Raw genomic sequence first — 16904 nt, forward strand, 5'->3', positions numbered from 1 at the left:
CTGTTGCAATATCTGTTTCTCATAAACACAGGTGGGCTTGTGAATGGAGAAGGTGTTTATCTACAAATGTTTATCTACTGCAAATAAGCTCCTTATTGCATTTTTTATCAATCCAGGATATTTTGTAAAGGAGATTCTCAACCTTCACATGCACTATACACATCCAGCACTGAAATGCAGCCAGCCCTGGGGAAGGATTAATGTTATGGTAGAATAGGACCCTATTGGAATGAAAGGAAAGATAACAGGAACAATCCAAGAGCAAATTCCTAAATCCTTGAGGATCCCCCCAATGCATTTCCTTAAAAATTTGGCTTACATGTCTTTATCAGACTGATGTATACAGAATCTGCTACACCTTGAACTCCAGGACATTGCCATAGTCCTGCTTACAAGTGGATCACACGCCACCCCAAACATGCTGGGTGCTCAGGGATGCTGTTCTAAAACCTCCTTGGCTTTGATGCTTAGAAACATTTGCATTTCCAGCCAACATTCATTTAAAATGAGTTTTTAGCTCTTTCTCCTGGTGCCAGATTTATTCTGCAGCTAAAATAGTTCTTCCCCCTCCCTGCTGCTTGTCTAGAGGAAGAGTCTGTAGACCAGGCAGACTCCTACTCAGCTTTCAGTGCAAGCCAGGTTCTTCTAGTCTTTTCTATTAAAAGAAGATCTCCTTAGCTCTGGCAGTCCTTGCAACCTTTTCCTGAATGCATTTTGCACTGCACTCATATAGCCTAAGGGAACAAGCTGGTTTGTGACATTCCCAATAATCTTACACAAATGTGAGATCTTTGCTTTCTCTACATCAATTTTGTCTCCTTTTACAATGTTAGCACCATATTGACCTTTTTAATATTGTCAACATGTTTATTATTCATTACTGTCCCATGATTAATTTGTAAATCTAGCTTATTTTTCTTTTCCTTCTCAACTTGAGAATCACAGAGATAAGACAGGAAAGGACTCAGAGGAGTTGTTTAACCTATAGTTTCTTGAACAGATTCAGAAGATTCAGAAGAGGAATTGAAAGGCTACAGAAGAGCAAACCTCTGAATTCTTCTTCCACTCACCTTGCCACACACACTCACACATATGCACAAGCACATTGCATTAAGATAAACAAGAGGATACATACATGTAGGTGGAGGAAAAATAAAAGAAACAAATGACCACCAAACTTAAGTTTAATTTACTACATGGTAAAAGAAGGCAATGTCTTGCAAGCTAATTCTTGAATACACTCTAAAGCTTGTCTTTTGCTCTAAAACTAACCCAAACCTTGAGGTTCTACTCCAGAGAGGACTCCAGCTTGGCAGCTTTTAGCTCAAGTTTTTTCCTGAGATTCTCCACCCATGGAGACCCACCTAATTTCTGCAATGACTGGCTGTCTTGGGAGTGTTTCCCCTCTTGCCTACAGTTCCCTTGTGTAGTGCTGACTCATGACTTCTTGTCCTGTTCCCAGAAAACTTGCACAATGCTAGTGTCTCATCCCTTTGGCACACATCAGATATCAAAGAGATGGCAGTAAGAGGGTAATGCGGTTAGATGGTATATGGCAATATAATTTTCTGAGAACTTTGTGTTATGAAGCCAGTCAAAGGCAATGAAAAATTATGATCTGAAAGTCAACAGAGAAAAAATAGAAAGGATTGATCTCATTTACCCACCCAAAAGATGCTCCTTCTTGCAACACCATTTTGGTATTCTTTTGTGTTCTATCATTTTCATCTTAACTCTTAACTTCCTCTCTGTGTTCCCTTTATATGTGTATTTATAACACATACATATATATATATATATATATATGACCTTATATCTGTTAATTATAAACTCTAACCTTTGTTAAATCTATACTTATAGGAAGACTAAGAAACGCTAGTGGGAGTGATAAGATTTTCAAGCTGGTGTTTGTTGATGCAACTCATTTGCTATCCACTATAGATTCCTTCTTTTTCTTTTAAAACATTTGCAACTAACCATAACCCCCTATTTTAGGGAGAAGAGCAGATCTCAGGGCATCTCAGGACAATCATCTTGCCCAAAGACCAAGGCCCCCTGCTACCCAGCTATGCTTGCTGTATAAATCAAGTCCCAGGTCCTCCTGGCTCTTTGTTTACACCACAGTAAAAAAAAAAAAAATCCTGAAGTTAACAATTACCTGTCAACAATTACACTTTGTTGTGGACATTGAAAATAAATGGAATAAGTGGATAATAGAAGAAAAAGAAGCATTGCCAAAAGCCCAGTGTGTGCCAGATAGCCTAGGAGGTACCCAGAGGACCTCTCCCCCAAAATTCTTGCTTGGCACTGGGAATGTCTGTCCTACAGATGAACTCATGATGCTAACTCATTTTAAACTTCACGTCTTAATTAAGCAAATTGTTTTACAGAGCAGTTTCATTTGTACTGCATAAAAGGTTGTTAGGTTATAATTTTTTAATGCCGGGGGGGTAGGGGGAGAAGCTTTTTCACTCAGAAGTGACATTTTCATTTCATTTTGTCTTTTGCAACCAAGATAAACAAAACAAGCACTGCAATTGAGACTAAAGTTTGTTGTTTTGAACTTTTTTGTTCCAGAATGTATTCTGGAATAGAATTGTTTTCCATCAGACAGATCAATTTCTTTGAAAACAAAAGTCTTGGGAGAAGAAAAAAAGGAAAGTAATTTAATTTTTGTCAGCTGGTCACATGAGATATCACTATGCAGTCACCACTGTTCCTTACTGCCACTTCCCAGAAGGCTGAAATGCCTTGCAAAACCAAAACTTATTGGCACTACAAGACCATTTCTTATGGATCTCATCTAATATGGCTGGTGTTTCCAGTTCTCATTAGCTGAGTATTAAGTGAATAATGAACTGTAGACACCAGACCCTAAGTACCAGGACATTTCAAGCTCTTACGTAAGTGTAGCCAACATTTTTTTTATTAAAGTTTCTTGAATTTAGATGTCTAAATCTGCTACTTTGACTCTTTAGGCAGCTGTTATTTTTAATCCTGTCCTTTAACTAATCAATGCTTCCATTTCCTTTTAAGTAAAATGACAGTAAATAAGACCACAATGTCACAGGAGGTGGGAAAGGAAAATGATACTTTAATCTTCCCAAAATGCCCTGAGACCCACAGAAATGAGAATTATTATCTTACCCACTCCCCAAGTGTTTTCATGATCAAGAAAGCTTGTCCAAGGCTAAGTTTTTGTTCTTTGTGATTATTCAGCCCCAGTGAATAAACCACCTGTTATTGAGCTCAGTCTGGAGACTCTGACTCTCCACTAGGGTAAAGCTGTAGACATGAACTAAAAAAGAAAAGGAGGTCTGGATGTCAACATTGAACTGAAATTCAATAGTTCATATTCTTTTGAGGAAAAGATGGGGATTGCAAAATGTGTACATCATTCCTGCTCTCTGTTGGTGCCACCATGGGAACAAAGAAGAAACGAGTGCATCCCCAAGCAGAGGAAAGAGGTGTTGGAAGGGTGAAGGGAGTTTGCAGCAAGAGCAAGCCTAGGATGGGAAAAGACATGCCCAGAGTCAGATCTCCAAGGCACCCATTACTTCCAGATAAATATCTTCCTGTCAGTGAGAAAGAAGAGTAGTCAATTTATAAATAAAACTGTGGAGGAGGAGATTTCCCCCCTAGACCCTATCCCCAAGCCTCACCCACCCCCACTGATGAGGTGTGAGAAATGCCCAGGGCTCTATAACTGAGAGAAGGGAACAAGTGGGATTTGACTGCTGTTCCCAGGACGCAGACACCTAAATTTGTATTTAGGATTATTGTTTGTTGTTGTTTTGGACAACAACAAACCCCAAAATTCTGGGGTTAGAAACTAACCCCAGCCCTCTGGGCTTAGATTTTTATTTGTGGGAAATGATTCAATAGTAATTATTTCATAACCAGAGAAGAGAAATGAGCTGGGGTTACACTGGAAAGACTGGAAGAGGCTGTAAATACTGGAGAACACAAGCCATGGCTGGAAGATGCTTCAAAAGCTGCATCATTTGTGGGGGCAACAGGAGAAGGGGGAGAGCTATCACATAAGTTTAAGGCAAGAAAATCTCCTCACTACGTGTTGTGTGAGACAACACACATCCTCAGCTTTCATGGCAGCAAGGGAATACAGCCCAACAGATTCCTCTTATTGCTCCTGGGTAAGCCAAAAATGTAGGACTGAAAGTGCTGTCATGGCAGGCTGAGCTGTGATCTGTCTTCTTCACAGGTGGCAATGGATATTATAGAAGATGAAAAGCTGTCCTGAGCCATTAGGTAAAGTTATGCTGGAAGAGCTTTTCTTAGGTTCTTTAGGCGCTTTTCTTAGATAGCTTTAGGGTGTGCAAACCTAGAAAGTATACTTTCTGTGTAAGACAGTATTGCTTACTTATAATCGTACGGTTACCAACAGCAATATCTATGCTTTCTCATAGTATTATAATTAATTTATTTATTTATTTAACTTTAATGGTGACCCATGGCTAGGACTTCCACATTTGTGGGATCAGTTTGATCTGATTTCCTACCAGTTACTGTAAATTACTTCCTTAATCTCTAAATTCTGTTTCTGGTCTGCAGAAATCATCTGAGATCTCTTCAACATCAAGAAGGTTGTACCACCAGAGTGCAGTTTAAGCCATCGTCATGGGGACCTAGCTTAGGGTAGGAAATCTGCTGTGCTCTCTTCATGGATGTCAGAGGGATCCTAGAACATTTATTCAAACATTAGGTCTACCCAGAGTAAAGACAGACCATGCAAATGTCCTTTCCCAAAACATATCTTATATCCATTGCTGCATTTATGTTTAAGAAAAATAAATAAATAAATAGATAGATTAAAACCTTGAGCAACTCAAAGAATTAAAAGTGAACATAATCTTCATTATGTACCTCATTGATCAGTAGACTAATATTGAATGTTTGAAGCAACAGACCTCAGCTCAGAGTGAGCAACTTTTGAAAATCATGCTTTTCCTCTCTCTCTATTTTTTTTTTAAGATGTAAACTGGTAGGAGAAATGAAACTAAAGAAATGTGCTGATGTTACTGTTGGGCCAATGAGGATCAGAGGCTGAGAGGGTGGATTAAGACTAATTGCAAATGAACGGTCAGTGGAAAGTGGGGCAAGGAAGAGGGTGAGGTTAGCAGCAGGGTCTTTTGTCCCCTTGTATCTATGAATGCCATGTAAATATTTTAAAGATGACATAAATCTCATTCCAGAAAAGCTGAGAAAATTGTTCACTCTGCCTTGTCTTTGGCAAAGACATCCTCTGGGAACAGAGGCTCACATCTCTGCACAGCCACACCAGGTAACCCCAGCCACTGGGGGAGAAGGGAAGACCTGATGATAAACCTCATAGTGATAAACCACAAAGCAAATATTAGCAGATTAGCAAAAATTAGCTCAGTATTGACTCTTCAAGGACTAAGGACAGATGCTTACACAGCGAATGATGCGGCATATACAAACTCTTGTTGCAATTCTGATTACTACTGCAACTCTTACCAAGGGGCAATACACTCCAGGAAGTCAATAGCTATGTGGTTTTTCTTGTTTGTTTGTAGCTTAGGCTAGAAAAATATGTTTTAGCTCTGGAATGGTGTCCACTGTTCAGGCCCAGGCACATACAGACTTATGTGTTCCTTACACCAGTGCCATGGATAACACTGAAATGAGGATAATTGGTATATTGATCTCTACCCTCTTTATAGCAATGAACACAGAGAAAATTTCTTCAAGTTCTCCTACAGCCTTTGCTCCCACTCAGAAAGTGAAATACCACTGTGCAAAGGGCAGCAGTACACTTGACCACAAACTAGTTCTCTCTGGCAAAAGTCAGCTGCTAACATACAAAAAAAGATAAAATGAACAGTGAGCAACACGAAATCTCTTGAAGGCTGAAAAGGAAAACAGTCTAGCCAGACATGCTCTGAGGTGAGACGAAATGTTCACTGGCCTCAGACACAGCACTGTAGCATGGAGTGGAAAGAAAGTTGTCAGGGCAGGAAGGGAGAGATGAAACAGCAAAGCAATGTAAGGCAAGGCTGGAGTGATTGGTGGGTCCAAGCTGACTTTCATCTGACAGTAGGTAGCATGAAGCTGGGTGAGTCTTTGTTAAATATTAAATGAAACATAGATCAGATCTTTAGGAGCAAAAGACAAGGAGATCAAGGATGGTTCTGAAACACTGAAATGATGGCAGACAGCATTGTCTGAAAGTCTTGTCTCTGCTTGTTTACTAGCAATGCAAAATTAAATAGCTCTCTACAAAACTGACAAGAAGATGCCAGAAATGTATCCTCAAAGGTGAATTCCAGTGAAAAAGGATCCATAAAAAAACAGGACATCGAGGGAAGTGCCCTGGAATAATATATGGCATCCTCTAGGATGCTCTTGGTCATTAAAATCAATAGTAGAGGTATGTCATCCAAGGCATTACTGAGCTACCATCCATCAGCTGAGTTGGCGTGTCATTTTATAATGTTCACCCCAACCAAAACACCTTGAATTTTGGCTTAAGCTATTATATTGTACTTCATACCTGGGTCTGACTCATAGTGCACATAGAGTTTGGTACCAGGGCTCAGTCAGATTTTGGCCATTAGACTATGGTGAAGTGATCATCATAGTGCACCTGATAGCCCGTCATCAAACTAGGCATGAAATTACCTCAGTCATTTCACTCATCCAACTCTTGTCTATTGCCAAAGGTTTCGGCTCAGTCATTTGTAAAGGAGAATAAATCACTCATAGATGAGCATAGCATTGTCCACAGTCTGAACTGAAATGGACTTTTAGCTGAAGCAGTCCAACAAGAATAGGTCTGACCAGGGCTTTTCTACCCATGCTGTGAATTCTGCTTCTAAATACACGTAGAGTTTTATTATTCAGATTTGCTGATCTCATGTTTCCCACCAGAATTTAATGTACTTAATATTTAAAACTGTACTCGGACTACTTTCTGCAAATGGCTAATAAACTTGAAAGAGCCTACAAGTGCATCTAAAGTCTGAGGCTGAGGAATGTGTCAGATAGCCTGCTAAACAGAGAGGCCAGACCTTGAATCCCTACTCTATCAGCAAAGAGAGGCACCCCATGGGAAACCATTTGAGTCCAGTCCTTACTGTATGCTGTTGGCTGTGTAGGAAAATTGAGCTTTGTAGAATGCAGAAGAGGGGATTGAAGTTTGCCAGTGCTCTCCTGGACAGCTTTTTGCAGCTCCCAAAGCAATGTTTCACTGAAAGCCACTGTTTTATTGAAGCCAAAGTGCTTCGCATGAATCCTTTCTGATAGAAAGATGTTTAAGCCTATTCTCTGATTAGGTCAACAGAAAGAAACCTGAATCAAAAGTCAGCTGTTTGTTGTTCCAGTTTCTGAAGATAGAAAAGGTTTTTGGAAATCCAAATTCTCCTGATCATGATTCCAGAGGTAATAACCAACTATCTGTGGAAGGAAAGCAAAAGAAAACCACAAGTTTAGACTTGTTGGATTTTTTATTTCAGTTTGAGTCTTGTAAATTTCTTATTTGTTTTTAAAGCCTGACTATAGATCTGGAATTTTTGAGAGAATTCATAAGAGAAAAAGAAAAAAAAAAAAAAAAGCAAGGGGAAGATTCTGTCCCTTTTCTTACAGGTAGTAAACAAATAAAGAAGCACAAGCTGGAATACAGAAATCAAATGATTTGGTTAAGAATATGACAGCAGAAAAGAGCTGAACCTCTTCAGGTCTCAGCACAGAAATGCAAGGTCTAGAGTCCAAGAACTCAAAGCTAATCCCCAGTTACTCTAGCTGGATAGCTGGTCCTTATGCTGTGACATCCAAGGCAACAGAAATAGAAGTAGCTGTCGCTTTTCCCCATGTGCTATCACTTAGAATAAGTGACTGATACGATTTTGTGGAAGCACTCTAGACTTGGGATGTAGACCTTGTTTTGAATCCTCCAGTTTTAACAAACGAAAGGCTGAGTGAATTTGTCTTTCATCTGGTTTTAAATCTGATCATCTGTGGATGTAGGGAATAGCAGGCATATTGCTGATCGATTTGGCCCAGCAGAACTACAACCCCCTGCTTATTGTTTTATTTCATTGCAGACAGCTGCCCTGTCGCTTGCTGCATAGTGTATATTTTGGGATATTATTGCTGTCATGGATGGGATACAACAGGCACCTTGTAAGAGGAGTGATATTAAACCTGAAATATTGTCACTGGTGACAATAAGTGAAATCCTATTTTACAACTGAAAAATCAGAAACATCCTAACTTATGAAGGAGGGTTGTTCTGGCAAAATCCTTCTCTTGGTGTAATTATAGATGAAGGCTGAAATCCAGCTTGGTAGCAGCTGCTGACTGGCACTGTAGCACTGCCTTAGAGTTTGTGAGCAGTCACCGAACATATGCATATTCATAAGCAGTGTGTCAGGAGTGGTGATAAGAGGTTGAGAGAGACTCATTTAATAAAACCCAATCCACATTTACACCAGCCCAAGCATGGGACTGATTGCAACTGGAAGAACCCCAATGTGGGAGTGGAGGGAGAGCTGAAGTGGCATGACTTGGCATGGAGAATAACACTTCTGCATGCCACAAAGTGAATCCCAGAGCTCTACAGAGAGGTAATGTTAGTGTTGCAGTTAAAAAACACAGCTGCTTGTAAATAAATAGTAGTCAGATGAGGACTTTTCAAAGGAATGAGTAAGCAAAAGACAGAGGTTATTGTTTGGTTCATGGAGCGAGCCCACGTGGGAAGGATGGAGCTGAAACAAGCCAGCAACAAACGTCTGTGTCATCTCCTATGCGGGAGAAGTTGCCCTCATACAGTGGTAGCTGGCAATACATGTTGTTAGCACAGCCCATGCACATGTGCTTGTTCAGGGCTGCTCTTTACACCAAGGTCCTGGAAAATGGACCCCACAGACGAGTGCACTCCACTGTATCAAAGCAGAAACTTAGGGCAGAGTCACCAGTATGTCCCTGAATCATCCAAAACCAGGGGGGAAGGAGTCTGCTGTTTGTAACAGACTTAGCTTGTCAGCAGTGCATCTTCTTGTGGTTCTGAGGGACAAGGTTTACTGACAGGACTCAGCACATCAGGTTGATGGTTGAAGATTTTGAAGGTCTTTTCCAAGCTAGATGATTCTGTGATTATTTCTTGCCACTGGACGAGATCCTTGCACTCAGGAACACGCTGTCAGCTTATATTTGCCATGGACATGAACCTTCAGATAACAGCATGTGGTGTTGCACACCTGCCCCATGAAATTTCAGCAAAGCCCTAACAAACATGTTCAATGCAACCTCTACACCCATATTCCCTGTGCACTTCATATTGCACATTCTCCCAGACTTTTTTTTGAGGGCTAATCTAGTGGTAAACAAGGAGAAGGCATGCAGGAACAGCCATGGCATTGAGGTACCAGGCTGCCACACGGCAAAGCCAAACACACAGCTTGCACCCAGCAGCAGCTCCTCTTTATTACCGTGGATATAGGAGCAGCACTTCGCTCTGGCTGGGGCCCCTGTTGCGCTGGGCTCTGTGTACACACATAACGAGGCAGTTTAGGAGGGACTCATCAGCCAGACGTAGCCATCTGTGACTGTCACCCTGAATTCCCTCTGCAATCAACAGCCATTTCCAGAGGGTAATTCCTCCCGTCCTAAAGTAGCCAGCTAAATAACGAAGGATGAATCATGTTTTAAAATGCCTGTTTTTCTCCCTGTATGAAGGGGGCTCAGCAGTAGATGTCCACAATGCATTTCTTTACATGTATTACAGATGAATCACATATTCAGATCCTTTCACAAGTGGTAAAATTGTGTGTAACAGCATTTGTGGTGGGCCATACAGTGAATAAGTGGCAGATGACTGTTTTGCTGCCTGTTCCCAAGGTACTAAATTCTTCCAAGACTGCCTTTCTTCTTCCCAGGAAGTCTTTTCTATCCAAGCATCTCAAAACAAGCTCAGAGCATTAGCTTTCCAAAGCACAAATTGGGGCTAGCAAATTGATGCTGGTCTTTGGCAGGATGGCTGGGAGAGAGAATTGCTAAATGCCTGCTGGGGCTTTTAGCCAGAGCTTGGCGTGGGCAGCAAACACTGCTAACACCTGGGCAATCCCCTCGCCTTGCTGGTAAGGCTGGGGCTCCCTTTTATTGCATTCAAGTGGCACATTTTGAAGAGAAATGGCTATGTTAACTGCCTGGGATGTTCCTTTCTGATAAGTCCGTTTCAGAACTGCTTGGCAAATGGGTCCCTTTCCAGGCCACAAAGACATTGTCAAATATCCCCAGGCACTCGCTTGCTGCCTAAGAAGAAATCCACTGTCCCAGCCACATGCTTACCACCTCTAACATCACAGCAGCCCAGAGCTTTATTATGTACCAAAACAGTCACAAAAGTATCATCTCTAGTGCAAGGGAATCAGAACTGGGGATAAGTCTTTGTATGAGGACAGTGTGGGATGATGAGAGCCTACTGAAGTAGAGGGGAAGAATTTTAATTTTTTTACATGTCTTTTTTATTGGTTTGCCCTGATTAGCCTAGCTAATTTTGGATCCTTTGAGCAGGAAAGAGCTCCTTGAGGCTCTTCTATATGTAAGTTTAAAGAATACAGAATTATCCACAGGACTACTTAGATTATATACATAAATAATTTTTCGCTTTCCTTATCACTTCTTAATAGCATCGCATGCAATCTGTGCTCAGAGTTGGCTATAAGTGGAAGAGAATTACCTCCTCCACAAGCAGCTATTGCTTGCTGTCTCTTCCTGCCCTTTTCAAAAGTATGCTTTCAGTCTGAAGAGTCCAGAAAAGTGTCAAAGCACAATGCTGAGTCCTACCTCTTTGCAAATCTGTCGATGAGCTGCAATTCCCTTTCATCTTCATTTCAGAGCCTATGGAAGGTGCTGTTCTGTGCTTAGATTCCGGGACTTACTGTAGAAAAAAAAAAAAAAAAATCACATCAAAGCTGTCATTCCCTTTGGCAAGTAATTGTATTATAGATGCATGAGGTGTGCTCTAAAGTCTCTCCCCATTTACTTCTCTATCTTCTGCCTGCTGCAGATTTCTCTGGTGCTCATTCGTAATGAATTCTGCTGTTTCATGGAAATGACCCACGCTGGGCTGCACCGGAATGGTGATGTCTATTTGGATTACCATGGGGAAACTGCTAATGAGAGGTGGCAGAGCTATTATGGAGACGAGTGGCTCTGGGGAAGAGCTGTGTTTCAGCTGAGCACACCTGGGATGCCCACGACTGACAGCGATTGCATTATGCAATTAAAAAGCAAAGTTCAGAGAGCGTCAAGCCACATGGCACTTGGTCTGTGAAACATCTCAAAGAACCTCCGTCACATCCCATTTATTGTGGTAAGGATACAGCTCAGGAGTGACATCCTTTTTCACTCTTTGGTGTTCCCCCATTACAAATAGGATGCACAAAACCAAGTCCACTCTAACCAAGTACAATTCCTGCTAAACACTTTCAATGAGACTTAAATGTTCTATGCAATCAATAGGTTGTCCCAGTAACTCTTCATTTTAACTGGCCAAAAGTCATTGGCAATACTTAATACCTAGACTGGGCTTAAAGAAGATGGGTCCTGTAGGGAACAGAGGGTGTTAGTATAGTTCAGTGGGGTGGGAGATCTTTCCTCTGTAGCATAAACTTGGATCTAAATCCAGGACCTGGAAGCCAAGCATAGATACAAGCAGACTAAAAATACCACACAGACGTAGGTTATTAGGATAAATAACCATGAGAATAGACTGCCTTTTCTATCAGCTCAGGTCTTTCTGAAAAAGCTAGGAGCATTTCACAGGATATATTGTTACAGGAGAACTCTCTGTTGGATAGATATAAGAATTGTTGGGAGAATTTAATAACCTGTATCGTGAAGTAGGTCAGGCCAGAGTTTGCAAAAGTTAGGAGAGGCTGTTATGAAGTCAGCAAGTGTTTTCTAGCTTTGCAGTCTCTTCAGGCTGCATAGAAATGGTTGGCTCAGATATGAAGCCTATGATCTGTAAAGACGTTTTGAATGAACCATTTCAAAATGACCCTGCACTTTGCCAAGACTTCGTCTAGTGCAGATGAGTAAAATCCACCTCTTCTTTCATTAAAGTCAGGTCCACTTATTCTCTTGTTTTTGTTGTCTATTTTTTGTTTGTTTATTTGTTATAACACTTCACCAACACCCTGATTCAGCCTTACAGTGAACAAATTTACTTTTATTGGATTTTACAGCTGAGGGGATCTTTGGCTGTATATTTTCATACTTAAAAGGTTTTTTAATAATTTGTGGAGAGCAAACAGTTCATTCAGTTGTCTAATACCATTTGAAATACCTAGGATATTTTGTTGTACTGCACCTACCTGTCAAGAAGGTTATGGATGACAAATAAGTTGACTCCCCACTCAACACAAAATATTTTTTTGCAAGGAAGGGACTCTCATATGTAACTGGCAGCTCAGCTCCCATTAATTCCTCAACATGGGGTAAAAATTCTTATTTGAAGAGCTATTTACAGTGAGATAACATCACATAACCTAAAATCAAATCCAGTTTTATAATTGAGCTATAAACAAAATTAATCTTTGAGAAAGCTTACTAGTTACCATAAGCATAAAGTGATAGAATATTATTTGGCAGACAAAAACAACCAAACAATTTTTTAGGAGGGGAAATCTGAAATTCAGGTTGGAAATAGAGTTCACACTGTTATTTTTGTTTTCTTCTGAGAAATTTATGAAGGCTGCAATAATAATAATTTGCTGTACCGATTTTCCTTTTACCAAACAGACCTTATCTTTCCATATGCATAAGATGCCAGCTGGAAGTGTGTGTTGGGTACTGACATACAAATTATTAGCACAACATGTATTTTTTTGTTGTTGTTTCCTTGAGAATGTCTATATCGAGCCTGGAACATAGTGTACTATTCCTGTTCACATTTATCTCATCAGTGCACTTACATGTTGACTGTGCTTCCTCCTCAAGAAAACCACATGCTGGAGATCCCAGGGCCATATTCTCACACTTTTTTTTTTAAATACAGACTTCACTCTTAAACATGTTTTTATACAACTTGTTAAAAAAAATAAATAATAATATTAAAAGATTCATTTGCTTAAATGTGAATATCAATTTTCTTCAAATACTGTTATTTAACTTGAAGTGCCTTTTTACTATGCGCTGTGGAAGATCTTCCTAAAAGGAGCTGAAATAGAATGCATATCTAATGCCGTGTAAAACTCAGAAAATGAAAGGAGAAGCAACAACATCTAGACTCAATTTTGATTTAAGATTCAGACAAAAAGAATATTCTGACTAACAACAAATGAATTTGTACCTCTTGGCTACTGCTTAATTACAGAGCTTCGGTGCCCTTCTTTTTGCCTACCCATTAGATAGAAAAACTTTTTGCAAAACATCTCTTAGTGTTTAATTAATTCTAATAGCCATCTGAGTCTGGCTATCTTGTATGAACAAAGCAAAACATCTATACATGTATGTTTACGTATATATCTATATATAGATAAATGTTTTCCATCTTAATCCAGATCTGCAGTCAGAATCAGAGACAGCAAGGCTCTGGTATGCATTTACGTTGCAATTTTATTCTCTGGAGGGTTTGAGTGGGAAGGAGAGACAAAACAAGTAATTTTTCTTAACTATTTTCTCTTCTCAAAAATCACCCTAAAAACTGCAGGAGTTCTTTAAGTCTTGTGCACTGAGCTCTGTTTGGATTCTGCTAGCCTGTTTACTCACTGGAAAGTCATTTTGCTGTTTCTGGGTAACCTCCATAAGCATCTCCAATAAAGTCTAAGTCTGTTTTTTGTTTTCTCCCCTTCTCTTCCTTTTTGCCTCTTCATTCCAGCACACTTTGTAGGTGAAAAGCACCAGAACTAATACATGTTCAGCCAAGGACCCAGGGCTTTCCCTTACAAGCCCCAGGTCAGCAATTACTCCTTTGAACTAGATACTGGCGGATAAAGCTGCACAAAAAAGCCAGCTTGTGGTGCAAAGTTGAATGATTCTGGGTCATACTCAAGGACAGCAAACCTGCTTCTTTTTGTTGCTTTTTACAGCCAGGGCTTTTCCTCAGATTTTGCTATGATACAATTCAGCCATCTGTGCTGTCTGCGATTGTCCTTCGCCTTACAGAAGGAGATGTCATTGCTGTTATTGCAGTGCCTTTCATAGCTCAGCACAAAATCAGGGCTCTCCTGGATTGGGGGATTTGCAATTAAAAGATCCTTTCTGCCCTACAGAGCCATCTGAAGAGAAGAGATGAGACAGGAAATGGAGACCTGGGAAATTAAATGGTTTGCCAAAGGTCCAAGAGCAACACTGCAGCAGAGCTGGCAAAGGAGAGGACCCCCTGAGGAACTCGGCTCAGCTCCTCCTGCAGTCATCCATAGGCATCCTCATGCTCAGAGGAGATTTGCCTGTTCCCTCTGCAGCTAGGAGGAGCTCCTTTTCTTCCTGCACTGCTCTTTTTGCTGCCCAGTTGAAGGCCAGACAAAATCAGGAGACAAATAAGAAATGCTGGGCCTGGGCTTTGGCCCAGTGATGTCCAAATCTGTCAGATGAAGGTGTTTATCACCTGATATTGCTGCTCTGAAGTTTTTTGTTAGGACTCGCCCAACTTGTGGACATCCATGGTGCTCTCCCTGCTACGTTCTTGCTTCCCTGAGATTTATTCTTTTTGTTGAACAGCCCTGAAGGGAAGAGGGACAGCAATTATGGTTTCTAGGACTGGAGTAAGAACCTCTTTTTCCCCTCCAAGAAAGGGCATCCTGATCTTCCATGTATCCTTTTCCCCTCCTCCTTGCCCTGTTCCACATGCATATATGCAATTAAATCCAGAGATGTTTTTTCATTAACACAGCTGAATTAATGTTGTCTATTTTCTCCTTTATCATTTTGATAAGCTCCATCTGTCCCAGGGGGAGGGAGGGAAGTTTTAGAGTGTATTGATAGACTTCTAGATCCATATGAGAAAGAAAAGCAAAAAAAAGGCAGGAGAATTGTAAGGGGGGTTCAGCCACAGTACTGGGTACCACAGACAAGCTGGGTAATAGATTACTGACTGATGTTCTGTCTTTGCATGAGGCCATTAATCATGACTATTTCCTAGCTTGATTTATTTTTAAAGACTGCAGTAAGCATGCAGTATCTGTGAGGGAAAGTATTCAAGCTTCACATATGTCAGGCGGAGAGAGCAGAGCGAGATGGGAACAGGCAGCAGACGGTGAGCTTCAAAGGAACAGACAAATAAAAGCCCCCTGCAGCATAGAATGCCTCAGAGACAAAATGGGAAGCCTGCAGCCTGCAATGATATTCAGGAAGGTTTTATTAGTAGCCTGCAAAAGTGCAAGCAGGAGAACTGGGCTGGGATGTTTTAAAGGGATGTGGAGGAGAGTTTCAGACTATCCCAGGAAATTTTTAATCCCTCACAGAACTACATGTTTGTTATGCTGTAGCTATGACTGTATTGGTTTTAAGTGACAAGGAGAACTTCTATTCACACTGGGTTTTGTACAGATTGAGGATGAGATGCTTGCAATCACCCTCCATTTTGTCATCTTCTATAGCCAGGTCTGGATATTAGGTATGCATGGTACAACATCTTGGACTGTCTCCTGTTCACATGCCACATATAACTTGTATATAACTTCTTTGCTTGAATTGTGATATCTGAACTAGTTGAGCCAAAGACTAAAGAACCTCTTCGCAAGGCTCTATTCCTATTGAAAGCCCATGAAGTCATAAAAGCTATAAAAATGCAAGGTATCATTATATGTATGAGAGATATACGTGGAGGCCTGCTGAAAATAGAAGTCTCCTACCAACCAATATCATGTATTTATGCGAAATATATATATATATATAAGAATATATATATTGGAGGTGCTACATACGTATCTATATATATACACACATGCAGAAGCTTACCGTCTGAATAGCTGAAGGTAGAAGAAAAAGCAAGAGAAGCTTGAACAGGAAACAACTCTAGGAATGGGATTTCTGTCACCCAAGTTTAGCTGCTGAATTTAGCTGATGACTTTCAAAAGTCCTTTAGGCAGTACCATGAGATGGGAGAAAGAGTCCTTTAGAGATGCTTTTCTCTCTCTGTAGTTCAATGAGGAAACATAGATGACTAATTTTACATTAGGTTGTTAACTTCACAAGAAATATCAGCCTCTTCTTTAGGAGTTCTTGAACTATTATTGTCTGTTACTCTCCACATAGGCAGAGGGGAGAGAAACCAGTAGGCCTCTTGCTAGATGCAGTTGTTCAAGTACAGCCTAACAGTCAGCCCAACAGGAATTATCTTTATGTCCCCTCACTACCAGCAGAGCTAAAATGGCATGCGGCCTGATGAATAATTTAAATACCCAACCCTGAAAGAAAACAAACCACCAGGAGTTTCTGAGTGTGGCTTTATGGAGCCACCCAGCACCCATTGGCCTGCCCACCTTATGCCTTTGCTACAGCTGAGACTGTTGCAACCCCTATAACCATTGTGCAACCCCTATCACCAGGTGCTTGTAGTCAACATATTAAAGATCTCAGCTGTAGGGAGATGTTGTCTGGTACCCTTGCCCCACCTACGTTTCTTAAGGTGTATGCATCAGAGGAGATAAACACATCCTAGTGTCCAGCACATGTCAAAGGTGCACTGCTGTGAAATTGCATTTGGGGGCGTTGCCCTAATTACCCGTGGACAATCAAAACAAATTAAGTCAAGACAAATTCTCAGAAAAGCTAGCATATTGAAAGTCTGTTCAGGAACCGTCCCAGTGGATCCATGCCAGGAAAGGAGTGTGATTAGCAGATCAACAAAGCAGAATCTCACATCAGGAGAAACAGGCAGCTCAGCAGCTCAGGGACAGGGGGTGGAACCTGGGGTT

General features: G+C 40.8%; 1 long non-coding RNA gene across 1 annotated transcript; it reads right to left on the reverse strand.

The window, feature by feature from the left end:
- Positions 1 to 6097: 6097 nt before the first annotated feature.
- LOC311430922 lies at positions 6098 to 16483 on the reverse strand. Its single transcript, XR_014689117.1, has 3 exons — positions 15946 to 16483; positions 10828 to 10921; positions 6098 to 7437 (listed from the first exon to the last, which is right to left on the reverse strand). It is a non-coding gene; the product is annotated as an uncharacterized lncRNA (long non-coding RNA).
- Positions 16484 to 16904: the final 421 nt, after the last annotated feature.

The sequence above is a fragment of the Aythya ferina genome, assembly GCF_964211825.1.
Source record: "Aythya ferina genome assembly, chromosome: 2".
NCBI lineage: Eukaryota > Metazoa > Chordata > Aves > Anseriformes > Anatidae > Aythya > Aythya ferina.